Source organism: Phyllostomus hastatus, unplaced genomic scaffold, assembly GCF_019186645.2.
Source record: "Phyllostomus hastatus isolate PE091 unplaced genomic scaffold, TTU_PhHast_1.1 phas_contig_524, whole genome shotgun sequence".
NCBI lineage: Eukaryota > Metazoa > Chordata > Mammalia > Chiroptera > Phyllostomidae > Phyllostomus > Phyllostomus hastatus.
In genome coordinates, this window is record NW_025333900.1 from 14780680 (window position 1) to 14793844 (window position 13165).

Here is a 13165-nt window from a genome sequence, read left to right on the forward strand (position 1 = left end):
GCCGCCGACAGGTTGGTTTACGTCGCGCCATCAGTAATGCTGACCTAGCTACTTCTACCAATTTATATAGCAAGTACGGGACCAGCTGGGTAATGCACTCCCAGCTGTTAGGAGGAGGCAAGCCGGTTGGCGCTTACCACCAGAGCGCATCTTGAGATAACAAGCAGGACTGGAGGTGGAAAAGCAATAGGGACAGAATGAATATGTGCAAGGGGGTTGTGCTAGGAAGTGGGTAGGAAGGTGTGATCAAATTACTGGAGGTTTTAGAAATTTTATATCAAGACAGAGGTAACCAAATAAAAATCCGACTCCTCCAGGGAGCCCTGGAAAGTTTGAAGGACTTATTTTGAGGGAGCGAGTCTTTGCAGCTCGCACCCCCATACTTGTGCCTCTCCCACCGCAATCTTCCTGGAGGACTGGGACCCCCTCCCGCTGCCCTAACCTGGGGCGCAGAAGCCCGGCAGTTCACGGAGTTTCTTCTTTTCCTTCCTTGATGGTCCAAAGGGAAACACAAGCTCAAGCAGCCCTCGGGGCTCATCCATCAGTACCGGAGGAAAAGGGGGAGGAGAGAGGAGGCGGGAGGCAGTAGGAGGAGTTTCTCCGTGGCCCAGAGCCTTCAGTGGGGCTGACGGAGGAGGAGCGCCCTTCCCCCCGCGCGCTGATTGCTGTGGCATCCTGCCCGTCCCCGCCCGCGTGTGTGAGGGCTAGCTAGTGCTCTGGGTCGGCCCGATGGGGGTAATCGAGGTTTTCGGGGACGCCGAGCGGCGCTTTCCTCTTCCTAGTGAGTGAGAGAGGCAAGTCGGTGGCTGTCGCGCCTGGCCACTTTCTCCGTGTGATTCCCGGAGCTCTTTTGCAGGAGGTGAAAGTCTCCGGCGGGTCCGGATGGCGTAGTTGAGCCGCTGCGCAGCAGCTGCCGGAGCTCGCGGCCCGAGAACGCTGGGCGGGGAAACTTTCCTCTGCTTTCCTCCCAACTTGCAGCGGGTGGATCTCCGCTTGACACACCGCCTCCGAGGTACGTGCCTGCCCAGCTCCGCGGTGCTGCAGTCCGTGCCGGGACTACCCTGGGCGCACCGCTAGTCCAGCAGCACCCGTCCCGGCCGCAGGAACTGCAGGCTGCGCAGTGCTCTGGGCGCTGCGCCGGGTTCCGCGCCTGCTTCAAAGTCGAGTCGCTTCTGCCGCCTGGATCCGGGGCTTGGAAGGGTGGCGTGGATTGGGCGCCGAGGAGCCAAGGACCCATGGTCAGCGGTGCATGGGGAGCGGCCACCCTGATGGGCAGCTTGCTACTCTGAGCTGGGGCAGACTTCTCAACGCCTGTCCTCACTCTTCGCCGCAGGGCGCTCCAGCCACTTCCCACTGAGCGCGTGACAGCGTCGGTGGGAAGTTTGTTGTGGGTTTGCACTCAGTTGCCCTTGCAGAGGCGTGGGACTCCTGCACCGACCGGAGCTGCACTCCCTGCGGGCCGCACCCTTAGAGTGCTCCCTGTGTGGGCGTCGGAGCCCTGCAGCCCAGTGCCCCCCGCAAAGAACGCGACCCCCCACCCCCACCCGCCCCGTCCCGTAACTTATTAGCCACCTTACCCAGTTTATTTTGAAGGCTTCTCTCGTTCAGTTGGTTAAAACAAGCTTGGGAATTTTGGATTGTTGCTAGGACAATCTGCTTGCAGTCTTGTCCTTACTGGAGTATTTGCCCCACTTTCCATAATCATGTAGTGTTGTAAACCGGCTTGTCAAACGTGAATTGCCTTGACAGAGTAGAACTTAATAGACTTAGGGTCTAAAAAAAAAGAAAAGCCAAGAGGAGAAAATCACTCTGTTTCCTTAGCTGTGAAATGGGAATTATAATAGTACTGGCCTCATAGGGTGGCTGTGTTAGTGCTGCTTGTCCAGAGCCCCGAGGTGACAGAAGAGCGAAAGAGGGTAGAGGGGATGGTAGGGCTGACAGACTGAGGTGGGGAGCCAGGCGTTTTCTGAACTCCATCTGCGAGAGAAATAAGCGAACTGTTAGGGAGGACGGTAGTCTCTGCAAGTAGCAAAGCACATGTCAAAACCTTTTAATTTTTCTGAAATGGTACGTTAGCCTGCAAACAGTTAGTTCAGTGTGAAATTAGCACTTTCTTTTGCGTAATGATAGCTAACGTTTATTGAGCCCAAACTCTGTACCAGACACTCTCTTAAATGACTTTCCGACACAGTTGCATTTAATCCTCACACCAATTATATGGTAAACAAAGTAATAGCCCCATTTTACAGGTAAGATACTAGAGGTTAGTTACTTGCCCAAGCTCCTACACAACTTTCTCTTAGTTCTGACTCCAAAGTTAGCTTAGCCACTTAGCAGAGAGCAGCAAGTGCAGTCAGTGTGCAGTGCGTCCAGTCGTCTTCTCCCATTGTTCAGTTTCCCGCCTGAGTTGGACACATATCCTTTGAAACACAAATATGGTATATGCGGTTAGTTGAGGTGATACAGGGGTGCCAAATCACAGCTCCTTTGAAACTGGTTCCAAGAAATTATCTATAGGACTCTGATTTGTGTTAATGAATACGGATCTTTACTCTTAATTTCTTTTATTAATTCTCCAGACATTGTTGGTCAGTGTTACTTGTCTTCCTTAGGAAACAGCTTGGGGTTGGCACAAGAGGCAGGGAAATAATTCTTACCCCCTTAAGGGCTATTAAAATGAAATTGATTTCATGCCATTGTGTCGGTTAAAGGATGTTGCTCTGTTTCTTGGTGTTCTCTGCTTTTGGCTTTAGTTCTGCATTGTTTAGTGTTTCAAGGTTTCAGCATTTTTTTTTTTTTTTGCCCTTCAGTTTTGTCTTTTTCATTTGTCAACTTTAATTTTTCCTGTTTTGATGGAATCTGACCATTACATGGCAGTCTTGCTTAACAACTGTTGCTCCAGCTCATGTTTTTAAATATAAAAGTCACCAACTTACTTTTGAACCCCAGCACTTCAAAGGCAACCCCTGGGGAATTCATTGTTATTTTGAATATTAGCCAACAGGGGGAGCATAACACACTATTGATGTCTATTAGGCTTGTAAACCAGTTTTTAGGGCATTAAGCACACATTTCAGAAATGGAAAATGTTTTGAATTTATCAGCAAAATAACCAAGTTGATTTCTGAGTTTACAATGGAGAGCTGGGTTTAATTTCAACTGATGACAATGAAAATGACCTTGAGGACAAGGCTTCCATGTTGGATATATGTCAACTCTGTGGTGGCTGGACAGATATTAAATACACATGTAGTTTTTTTCCTTAAGAGGTGACTGTAAAGTAGTTTTGTGTATTTTGAATACTATTTTAAATTATTTAGGACAACAAGGAGTCCAGGAAATCTTTGAATCATTGTGAATCTTTTTGTAATGATCCTCATTTGTCTTTTGTAAACAACTGCATGTTGTGAATTTATTCTCAGGGAGGTTGGTGCACATGCAATCCTATCATTTTCATTTTTCATTAATATCTTCCAAGTTCAAAACAAGAGGGATTGTTGCCCTGCATAACAGCATTTCCATCACTGTGCATTCTTCAGAAGCTAATATGTTAAATTAGTATAGTAATAGTTCAGAAGTTAGTATAGTAATAGTTCAGAATAGTGTGTCTATAGACACTCATACCTGTAAATATAATACAAACAATATTTAAGAATTAATGTGTTTGGAAGAATACAGTCATGCTGACTTTTTAAAGAGGTTTTGGATCTCTGTAGTTTTGTAGGCCGGTTTCCTTTCTTGTTTCCTATGTATCAGGTACTATTGACTTAACTTTATTTCATTTACCAAGTTAGGGTCAAGGGGATCTTATTTTAAAATACCATAACTTTCAAATTTTAGTTGCTGCCTTCTAGATCTCAACGGTGCACTGAGACTTTAGAGTAGCATTTTAGTTAGGATCTAACTAAGCCTTCCGCACTCATCCATGCCACTCCATCAGCAAAGGTTTATCCAGCTCCAGCTCCCTCACAGGCTTCTGGCTCCTGGTCTTGGAGTTTAGCAAATTAATTGTCCTGTAACAATCCTCTGGCAGCAGGCGGCCAAGATACTTCAGGCTTCCTGGGGCTTTGTGGTAGAAACCCTTTATAGATTGACAAAATTGGTTTGTTTAAAGGAAGGTATTGTCCCATTCTTTTTTAAGTCTCAAAGGAATTCATCTTTGGCTTTTGCATGCAAACTTGGTCGTACCTTGTAAAAAAATCAAGTGATGCTGGCTTTTCTGAAGATAGAATCTGGGTCTAAGTGCCCAGGGCCAAAGGACTCTATGTCCTTTGAGTAGTCCTAAGAAGGTGATCACTCCTGACTTCTTTAGTACCTAAGCGATGACCAATTTCCTGGCATCGTAAATCTGTAGAAAGTTCTGATTTTATATTTCAAGCTTCACAGACAGAACAGTCAGAATTTAGAGGATGACTGGTAAGTATTAACATTGCTGTAATATCTTTCTGATGAATTAGCTCTGTGGTCATTTCGAATTACCCTTGTTCTTGATTATCCATTTTAAAAATGTCTCCCCACCCCTGCTTCTTTCATTGCTATTGGGCAAACACACATTATGATTGTCAGGTTCATTAGTTAATGAGGACAGTCTTCATTTTTCCCCTCTTAATTTATTTTAAAAGTGATGCTATTGCTGTTTCAATCTGTCCTTTGGGGCATTTTCCTTGTATTTTAAAACTTCTTTTGAAATTTTAAAACTTAAAAAATCTTAACTACTTAAAAATTTTCTTAATTGATTTTATTAAAAGAGGAAGAGGAGCAAGAGATGGAGATAGAGATAGAGAGGGAGAGATGGAGAGAAAGAAAGAGAAATTTCTATTTTGTTGTTCCACTTAGTTGTGTATTCATTGGTTGCTTCTGGTGTGCGCCCTGTGGGGAGATCAGACCCTCAACCTTGGCATGTAGGGGCTGATGCTCCAACCAATGGAGCTACCACACCAGGGCCAAAAAAGGTTAACTACTTTTTGCAATTTGCATACCTCAAGATAGATAAATGTTTGTTTGTTTTTAGATTTTATTTATTTATTTTTAGAGAGAGGGGAAGGGAGAGAGAAAGAGAGGAAGAGAAACATCAATGTTTGGTTGCCTCTCACATGGCCCCCACTGGGGGCTTCGTCTGCAACCTAGGCATGTGCTCTGACTGGGAATTGAACCAGTGACCCTTCAGTTTGCAGCCCATGCTCAATCCATTGAGGTACACCAGGCAGGGATAAATGTTTTTAGAGATCTTTAATGTAAAAGTAATCTTATATTGCCTAGGAACATGGCAATTAGGAATGAAAAAGTGAATCTAGCTTATATGAACAGTTAGCTTTTCACAACTAACAGTTAGCCTTTCATAATTTCAGTGAGGGCGTTTGTGGCTTTGGAAGAATATTACTGCACCAAGATCCATGGCAGTAATTTCTCTGGTTCCACATCTTCAGAGTAACACTTGGAATGATAGCATTGTCTCTTTGTAGCATTTCATAAAACACAAGCTATTGCCAATTTGTTAGGATTCTAGTCAAGCTGAAATAAATCAACATGTCTTGGATGGGGCTTATGAGAAGCATCTGGGTCGACTCCTTGGCTCTGTCCATTTCTAGATTTCTGGTTTTGTATCTTTTGAAAGAGCACACTTGTTTGCTAACTGACATTGAGCTTTATTTCCTCTGTTTGCAAAGCCCTTGCATAGATTGAGCACAGATTTCCGAGCATTCTTCCTTTTCTTAGAGAAGGGCTAATGATTTTTATCTCTCAACTAAGACATGTACAATGCTTTGTGTTTGAAGCAACATTTATAAAAATTTTGCAAGAGGCCACGCTCAATTGGGCCTTATTTTACTTTATTCAGTTCTTCAGTTTTCCAGGCCAAACATTAAGTCTTAATAGGCTGACAAGTACAGATATTCCTACAGGCCATGGAGGCCACATTTAAAACCAAAATTTGTTCCTGAAGACCTGAAACAGAGGTTCTCCAGAACCCTGCCCGATGCCATCCTGCTGTCTCCTGTCTATGATGGATTATCATCTGGTGTTTGTGCTGAAAGAGTCTTCAAGACTGGGAAGGAGACTGTGTGATAGTAGAGCGTAGCAAAGTTAATGTTAGGGTTTAAGGTTAAATTGTTGCCACAATAATAATTTATTTATTTTTAAAATTTTATTTATTGAGACAGAGAGAAACATCAATTTGTTGTTCCATTTATTTATGCATTCATTGTTTCTGGTGTGTGCCCTGACTGGAGGTTGAGCCCACAACTTTGGTATATGGGGACGACACTCTAACAACTGAGCTACTCCTCCCATAATACAGAATTTAGAATTTAGAATTAAGTCTGAAACGTTAGCTCTGTCTTTACTTTAAGGAAAAGGAACGTAATACAGAAGCACATACTCTCTGTACCTCTTGGACACCAGACTCTGGGAAGAAGGGGGGCTTCAGAGTTGGGTGCCATTTGCAGAAGGGAGAAGGACCTGCTTCTTTGCCTGTCTTAGTGCACACTTCATTTCCCTGCTGCATGCCGAAGGCCAGGCTTGTGGGTGAAATTGCAGATGGGCCATTTGTAAAAACACATTTAAGTGGATTAGTCCTTGAAAAAATGATCTTTAGAAAGCAGTCTTTACAAATACTAGTCCTTGAGCATCCTGTGGATCAGAGGGCCCTGGGGGCACCTGCAGGTTCACAGGCTTGGCGACTTAACCTCCACTGACAGTAAGAACACCAGGTGGGGGGCCCAGCAGGACTTGGATTTCTTTCTTTTCTTTTTATTCTTACTACACCATTTTATTAATGGAAACTTGGTGTATACTTAATTCCATTTGCTGTGAGAAAAGATTCCCTTTTGGGAGTATAATTGGGTTAGCATTTTTAGTGAGCTATGTGCTTTCACAGTATGAAATTGGTCATTGGATGCAAAAATACACTGCTGGCTATTTGCAAATTCCTCATAATTAACTAACTATATGATGATCGCAGCAGCAGAATGTGGCTTTTTTTCATACTTGGAAGGTTATTTGAGGTGAAATACTTAGATCCAAACCTCAAAGCCCTGTACTTCTGTGGGTACCTTAAGTACTTTTGTGTGCTATTCCATGAGTTATCTCTTCTCTGTTTTTTTTAAAACAAAACCTACTCAAAAATAAAATTCTCTTCCGAGTATCCATAAAGAATAAATGTCTCATTTTGTTATGTTGGACTTTGTGCAGTTGACTGGCACGTTGCACTCCACTTTGAGGGAAAGCACCATTGACTCATTATAAACACTTTGCATCAGTGTGGTGCGAGGTCTTCCCCATGTGTGTGGGAGAAGTTTCTGATCTTCTAAATGGCCATGCTTACTATTGTTGGTCTCTTTCTGCCAGTGTTTCTGAGCAGACATTCCTCTTAGTTTTCTTATTTTTGTGTCTTTATAAAGATCATTACTTATTGTGTGTTCATAGAATACTGTCTGAATCATGAATAAGTACTTAGGCTGACAACCCGTGTGTGGAGACACACCTGTCTCTCTGTTTTGAGAACATCATACTATCTGTTACACTTGCTGCACAGCCATTGGAGGCATCATGCTTTTGACACAGGAGCTAGGGGGAAGGATGATGATGCAATGCACAGTTTTTTGTATCTGCATCATGTTTAGTTTGTGGTATCTCTATTTCATTATTAGAGTGGTTGCTCTCTAAGATATTCAAGGTTTTAATTTCATTGTGTGTGGGCTAATAAGGTTTCCTGTAGAACCAGTTCTACTAAATTCTTAAAAATGCTTCCAGAAAGCATACCTGGCTGGGTAGGGCTTTCCGTAATATTCCAATGGGAGATTCTGCACACAAAGCAGGGTTCTACTTAGCCTGACTGGTTGGGGAGGCTAGAGAAGGGAGGGGAGTGTCTAATTTGTTAGGAGGAAATTCATTCTTGCATGATGATAAGGGGTTTTAATGTATTCAAGTAGGTACCTAGATAAGAGGTTTGCAAAAGAAATTTTGCTAAGGTTGAGGTTCTGCAGTTGGCAACTCCTACAACCCTAAAGATTCTGTTCTCTGAGGCCAGGAAAAAGCAGTCTGGTTCCAATTATATATCACAAAAATAGAGAGATTAGGCCAAGAAAAATGATCATTTGGTTGTTGGGTTGCTTTTTTTTGTAGAGAGTAAAGGAGAAAGGGTAGTAGATGCACTTTAAAAAATCTGTTAGTTTTTATATTGGCTTTCAAATTTTTCTCAAGCATTCTATATTGGAAATTAAGAGTAGCTTTAGGGTTAAAGACTCTCCCTTCCTTCATCTTCTTTTTGTTTTTCAGAGAACAAACAGAAGAGCAGTTAGGCCATTTCTGCTGATACTTAGTGGTTTGGTCCCAGTGTTCTGGGACTGACTGGTGTTTTTGGTAAAGCCTTTTCCTGACTGAATGGTGTCAGGTTATGGGCTCCCAGCATCACACCAAGGAGATGGTGCTATGGATTTTTTTTATTATCCTTTTTGTACTTCCTTGAACAGAAATATAGTCCTGCTTCTTAGTATGATTTTGCTGGGGGAGAGAGACTAGGGATGCTAGTTTGAGAAGAATGCAAAGGTGAGAAGCCTAACTGGAAGTTAGATGATGAGTGGGTTAGTGTATTGTCCTCAGCACTTGTCAGAAGCAACTAGCCTTTCTTAAAACCTGCTACTAGTTTCAGGATTAGTGGTCCCATGAGACCCAGGTGTTAACTAAGAGAATATCACCCCCAGCAGACCTTAGTTCCTGTTTCTCACACCTTACACCTCCTCAGAGTGTTGAATAAAACTTTTCTGGTGGTACAGAATCTTTGATAACAACAGGGTATGCCAGGGCTGGTGGTGTTTAGCTATTGGCTCTTTTTTTCTCACCTCCCATGACCTCCTTGGCCTCCTGCAGTTGGGCTCCCACGCCCACCACACTGGGACAGGGTGCTAGAAAAAGTGCAATGTGCAAAATTCTGCACTTGTTCTCAGTCAGCATCCTCATTACCCTCTCTCTGATGAATTCACTGCTTTACCCTCCTATTTCCCCCATGTTTTATTATCTTGGCTTTCCTTTACCTTCCTCATCTCTATTCAGATTTCCTTTTCAGTGCTTGATCCTCAGGTGTTGGCATTCTCCAGGGTTCCATTTTTCCTTTCTTTTCCCTTCTCAGTCACTTAGTTGCTCATGTTTCCATGCCTCAGTGGCCACGCCTATTCCAGGAACTTCTGCTTACTTGCTTATTTCCCCAAGCTGAAGCCCACTAATCCCACGGTGTCTTACCTGTAGCAGACCTCATTTGTTCTTTTCTTCTCCATTTGCAAATCATCATCTCACCTGGGTAGGCATCTTCCAGTTTGTTTTCTTCACCTCAATGTCCCTATCTCAAATTATTCATTTATTATGGTTGATAAACAAATTATGGATAGAAAATGCAGATCTGTTTTTGTTGCTTACATTTAAAAAATCTCAGCTGTTCCATAATCCTTGGCATGGGTGTCTAGTTTATTAACAACAGAGCATTAGTCTACTTTTTCAGCCATTTCTCCTTCACTTCCTCTTTGAACCTCACTGCGCTCATATCGGACTCCTCATGGTTTTCAAAGCACGCCCTGCGCTCTCATGTCCCATTCCTTTCATACTTATCCCTTCTCTAGCACCCCCTTCTTTCCCTTCTCTCTGGGGGCCCCCAGCTTACTGATCCAGGAAAACTCCTGCTGTTAGCTTCTCTGGTGATGCTCATCCTGGTGGGCAGTTGGTTGCTTCCCTGTTAATTACCACACTTGTCCGGCTGCCTCATGAGAACTAGTTTGCTTCCTCTCCCAGATCATGGACTTTCTCTAGAGCAAGACTGACTCTTACCATCCTGGTATCCTGGGTGTGTGGTGTGGATTTGTTATATATGTTGTCAAATTGAATTCTTCGACTCAGTTCCATGACAATTAAAGCTTTGGGAAAAGAACATGCTTAGAGTTGATATAAACTATAGTAGAAAAGACAGAGGAAATCAACTCAGAGTCATAGGGTTTAGGGTAGAGTAGGGCATAGAAATAATCCTCTTCAAATCCCTCTAAAGATAAGAACGGCCAGGTACAGAGAGGTTAGGTGGAATGCCCAAGATCTCGTGGCGGGGAAATAATGCTTCCCTGTGCCCCTCTGCATCGTTCTCCGCACAGTAGCCAGAACAGCCTGATAAAACCTACGTCAGATCCTCTCACTCTTCTGCTTGAAACACTCTACTGTCCTTGTCTTTCTCAGAGTAAAAATCAAAATCGTTGCAATGATCTGTAAAGTCCTGCATCACCAGCCCTGACTCCTTTGCCCGTTACTACTTTAGCCTCACTCCTCCAGCCTGCTCACTCTGCTCCAGCGGTGTCACCTGCTTGCCATTTTCCTAGTGGGCCAGGCACACTCCGTCTTGGGGCCTTTGCATGTGCTGTTTTCTTTGTTTGAAATGTTTTTCTCCTAAATGTGTACGCAGTTCACTTCCTGTAGGACCTCACACAAAACAAAGACACAGACCAAACTAGAGACCCTTCAATATTTCCTTTCCCTCTTTTCTGGTTTACTTGTTTTCTTAGCATTTATCTCTATCTCATGTACAGTTATATATCTCGTTTGTAGTCTGTCTCCCCTGACTAGAATGCAGGTTCCCGGAGGGCAGGGACTTTTTATGTATTTTATTCCCTGTTGCATCCCACACCTAGAACAGGTCTTGGCATTGAACAGGCACTTGATAAATATGTGTTGGATGAATAAATAAATGAGAAGAAGCAAGCTTTTGTGGATTTTTATGGTTAAATGTACACCTAATATATTCAAAAGGAAAAACCATCAGATCTGTCTGGAAGAAGAATCTGATTTTTTAAACGCCACATTCAAGACCTGTCAGACTAGAACACTGACCTCTTTTTTAATTGTCTGACTTGAAGCAGCAACCTTGGGCCCTCTCCATCTCCCCAGCCTTACAAGTGGTTTGGGAAAACTCCCATTTTACCTCTAACAGGCCTGGACTTGCTGTGGTTTCTCTCTGCCTGTGGTTTGCCCTTTAACCCATGAAGCTACAAAGATGAAAAGTAAACACAGCATTAAATAAAAGAGCTGGGGGAGAGGAGCAGAATCCTTGTGGCCCTGACATTGTCCCTTGGCTCTGGGCCCACCTGCAGAGCAGCTGACCACCTTCTAGAGGTGTTTCAGGGCTGTGCTCTAAGGAATGGCGTGGAGACCACCAGCCCAGAAGATTTGAGTTTTGCTTTGATGTTCTAATTTTTTTTTTTTAAGAAATGGGGAGTTTAGAAAGAAAAAGACATTGGAGAAAGGATTTTTTAAAAAACAAAATTACCGTCTTAATTTTGAAGAGAGATTTCAACTTACCATTCTCAAGACAGAGGATTGCAGCCCCGGCTGGGTGACTCAGTTTGTTAAAACGTCATGCTGATTCGCCAAGGTTGTGGGTTTGATCCCCGGTCTGGGCACATACAGGAATCAACCAATAGATACAAAGATGAGTATAAGGACAAGTTGATGTTCTTCTCTCTTTCCCTTTCTGTCTCTCTCTAGGGGGGGAGAAACCATGGAGAGTTGCAAATGAAATTACTACTTGTTTCTGTCAGCGGTGCAATGAGGAGACAGTGCTGGGATTCAGTCCTGTGAAACCAGTAACTTAAATCCAAGGGACAGTAAAGTACACTTTTGAAGAAGCATCTGAAGCTTGGGGGTAGGGGGCATGTTGAGCGAAGAGCTAATTTATATTAGTGTAACAGTGATGTCAGAGTAATTTTCTTCCTGTTCTTTGTGATAACATCAGTATGGTTCTCAGAGAGCCCTCCTCATCAGGACAGGAAGGAAGCTCAGCCAAAGAAGTCAAAGGCTTAGGAGAAAGTGATTACCCATGTACAAAGCCAACAGCACCATCGAACCCTGGGTTCAATTTGAAATAAATTGTCTTGAATGGAGCTAAGTTATCAATGACCTGGTTAAAAGTCATAGCTACCATTTCCTGAACTCTAAGAACATAGTAAGTATTAAGTGCTTTACATGTTATTAAGTTAATCTTCATAACAACCCCATTAGGGAAATACATAGAGTCATTATCTCTACTTTACAGATGAGGCATGTTTAGTAAGTTGCCTGCAGTGACACCACTAGGAAGATGCAAGGCAGGGATTTGAACTCAGGTCAGCTGGAGGGTCCCACACTTGGTGCCCCTAGAACACACCAAGTATACTCTCCCTGCAGGGCCTTTGCACTTTCTACCCCCACTGCCTGGGATGCTTTCCCATCAGATACTTCATAGCTCTGTCTCTCACCTCTGTGCTCAAATGTCACCTCATCTGAGAGGCCTTCTAAAAAGGGTCTGGTCATCCTTTCCACTGTGTGGGAGGGGTGTTTCCCCCACACCATCAAGCAATTCTCAGACACCAGCAGGGTGTCTCAGAATTCAGACCAATTCTGACACTATTTACTATCTACCAGGAGATAGCATCAGATTCCACAGGTTAATGGCTCTGTCCCACAAGGCCTCACTCCACGTCAGACACAGGTTCAAATCTGTGCTTCTGACCTCTGTGCTGTAGATTGGAGGTCAACTACCCCCTCCTTCGGTTTGACTTATTGAATATTTGCCTGAATGGCTCACAGAACTCAGAGGTACATTTTATTTACTCAGTTACCAGTTAATTATAAGAGGACATAACTCAGGAACAGCCAGATGGAAGACTCGTAGGGCAAGCTGTGTCGGAAAGGACGTGGAGCTTCCATGCCCTGTCTGAGCAGGATCTCCCAGAACTTCCACGTGCTCACCAACCCAGAAGCTCTGTGAATCCCATCGTTTTGGTTTTTTTATGGAGGCTTCATTATATAGGCACAATTGATAAAATTATTGGCCATTGGCTATTGATTTATCCTCCAGCCCTCTATTCTCCTTATCCAAATGTGTGGTTAGGTCTCCTGGCAACTGGCCCCATCTTTAAGGGGGGTCCAAAAGCCACCTAGGAAGCAAAGACACCTTTATCCCTCTTATCACTTAAAAAATTTCAAGTTTTAGCAGCTCTGTGCCAGAAATGGAGAGGAAGACAATATATATATATATATTTATTATAAATTACACTCTCACACCTTCCCTGACCACCTTGTAAAATAACATCCCTCCTCTCATCACTTTCTCCTTAACCTGCATTATTTTTCTTTATAGGACTTACCACTATTTGACACA

At 43.3% G+C, this 13165-nt stretch overlaps 1 protein-coding gene across 2 annotated transcripts in view; it reads left to right on the forward strand.

The window, feature by feature from the left end:
- Window positions 1–388: 388 nt before the first annotated feature.
- TGFBR3 (transforming growth factor beta receptor 3) overlaps window positions 389–13165 on the forward strand; it is a 199016-nt gene continuing 186239 nt past the window's right edge. Inside the window, exon 1 of one of the 2 annotated variants that reach the window (XM_045847071.1) lies at window positions 389–1012. The gene's annotated coding sequence lies outside the window, so the exon portion shown is untranslated. The remainder of the gene's footprint in view (window positions 1013–13165) is intronic. The other variant, XM_045847070.1, reaches the window with a different exon arrangement.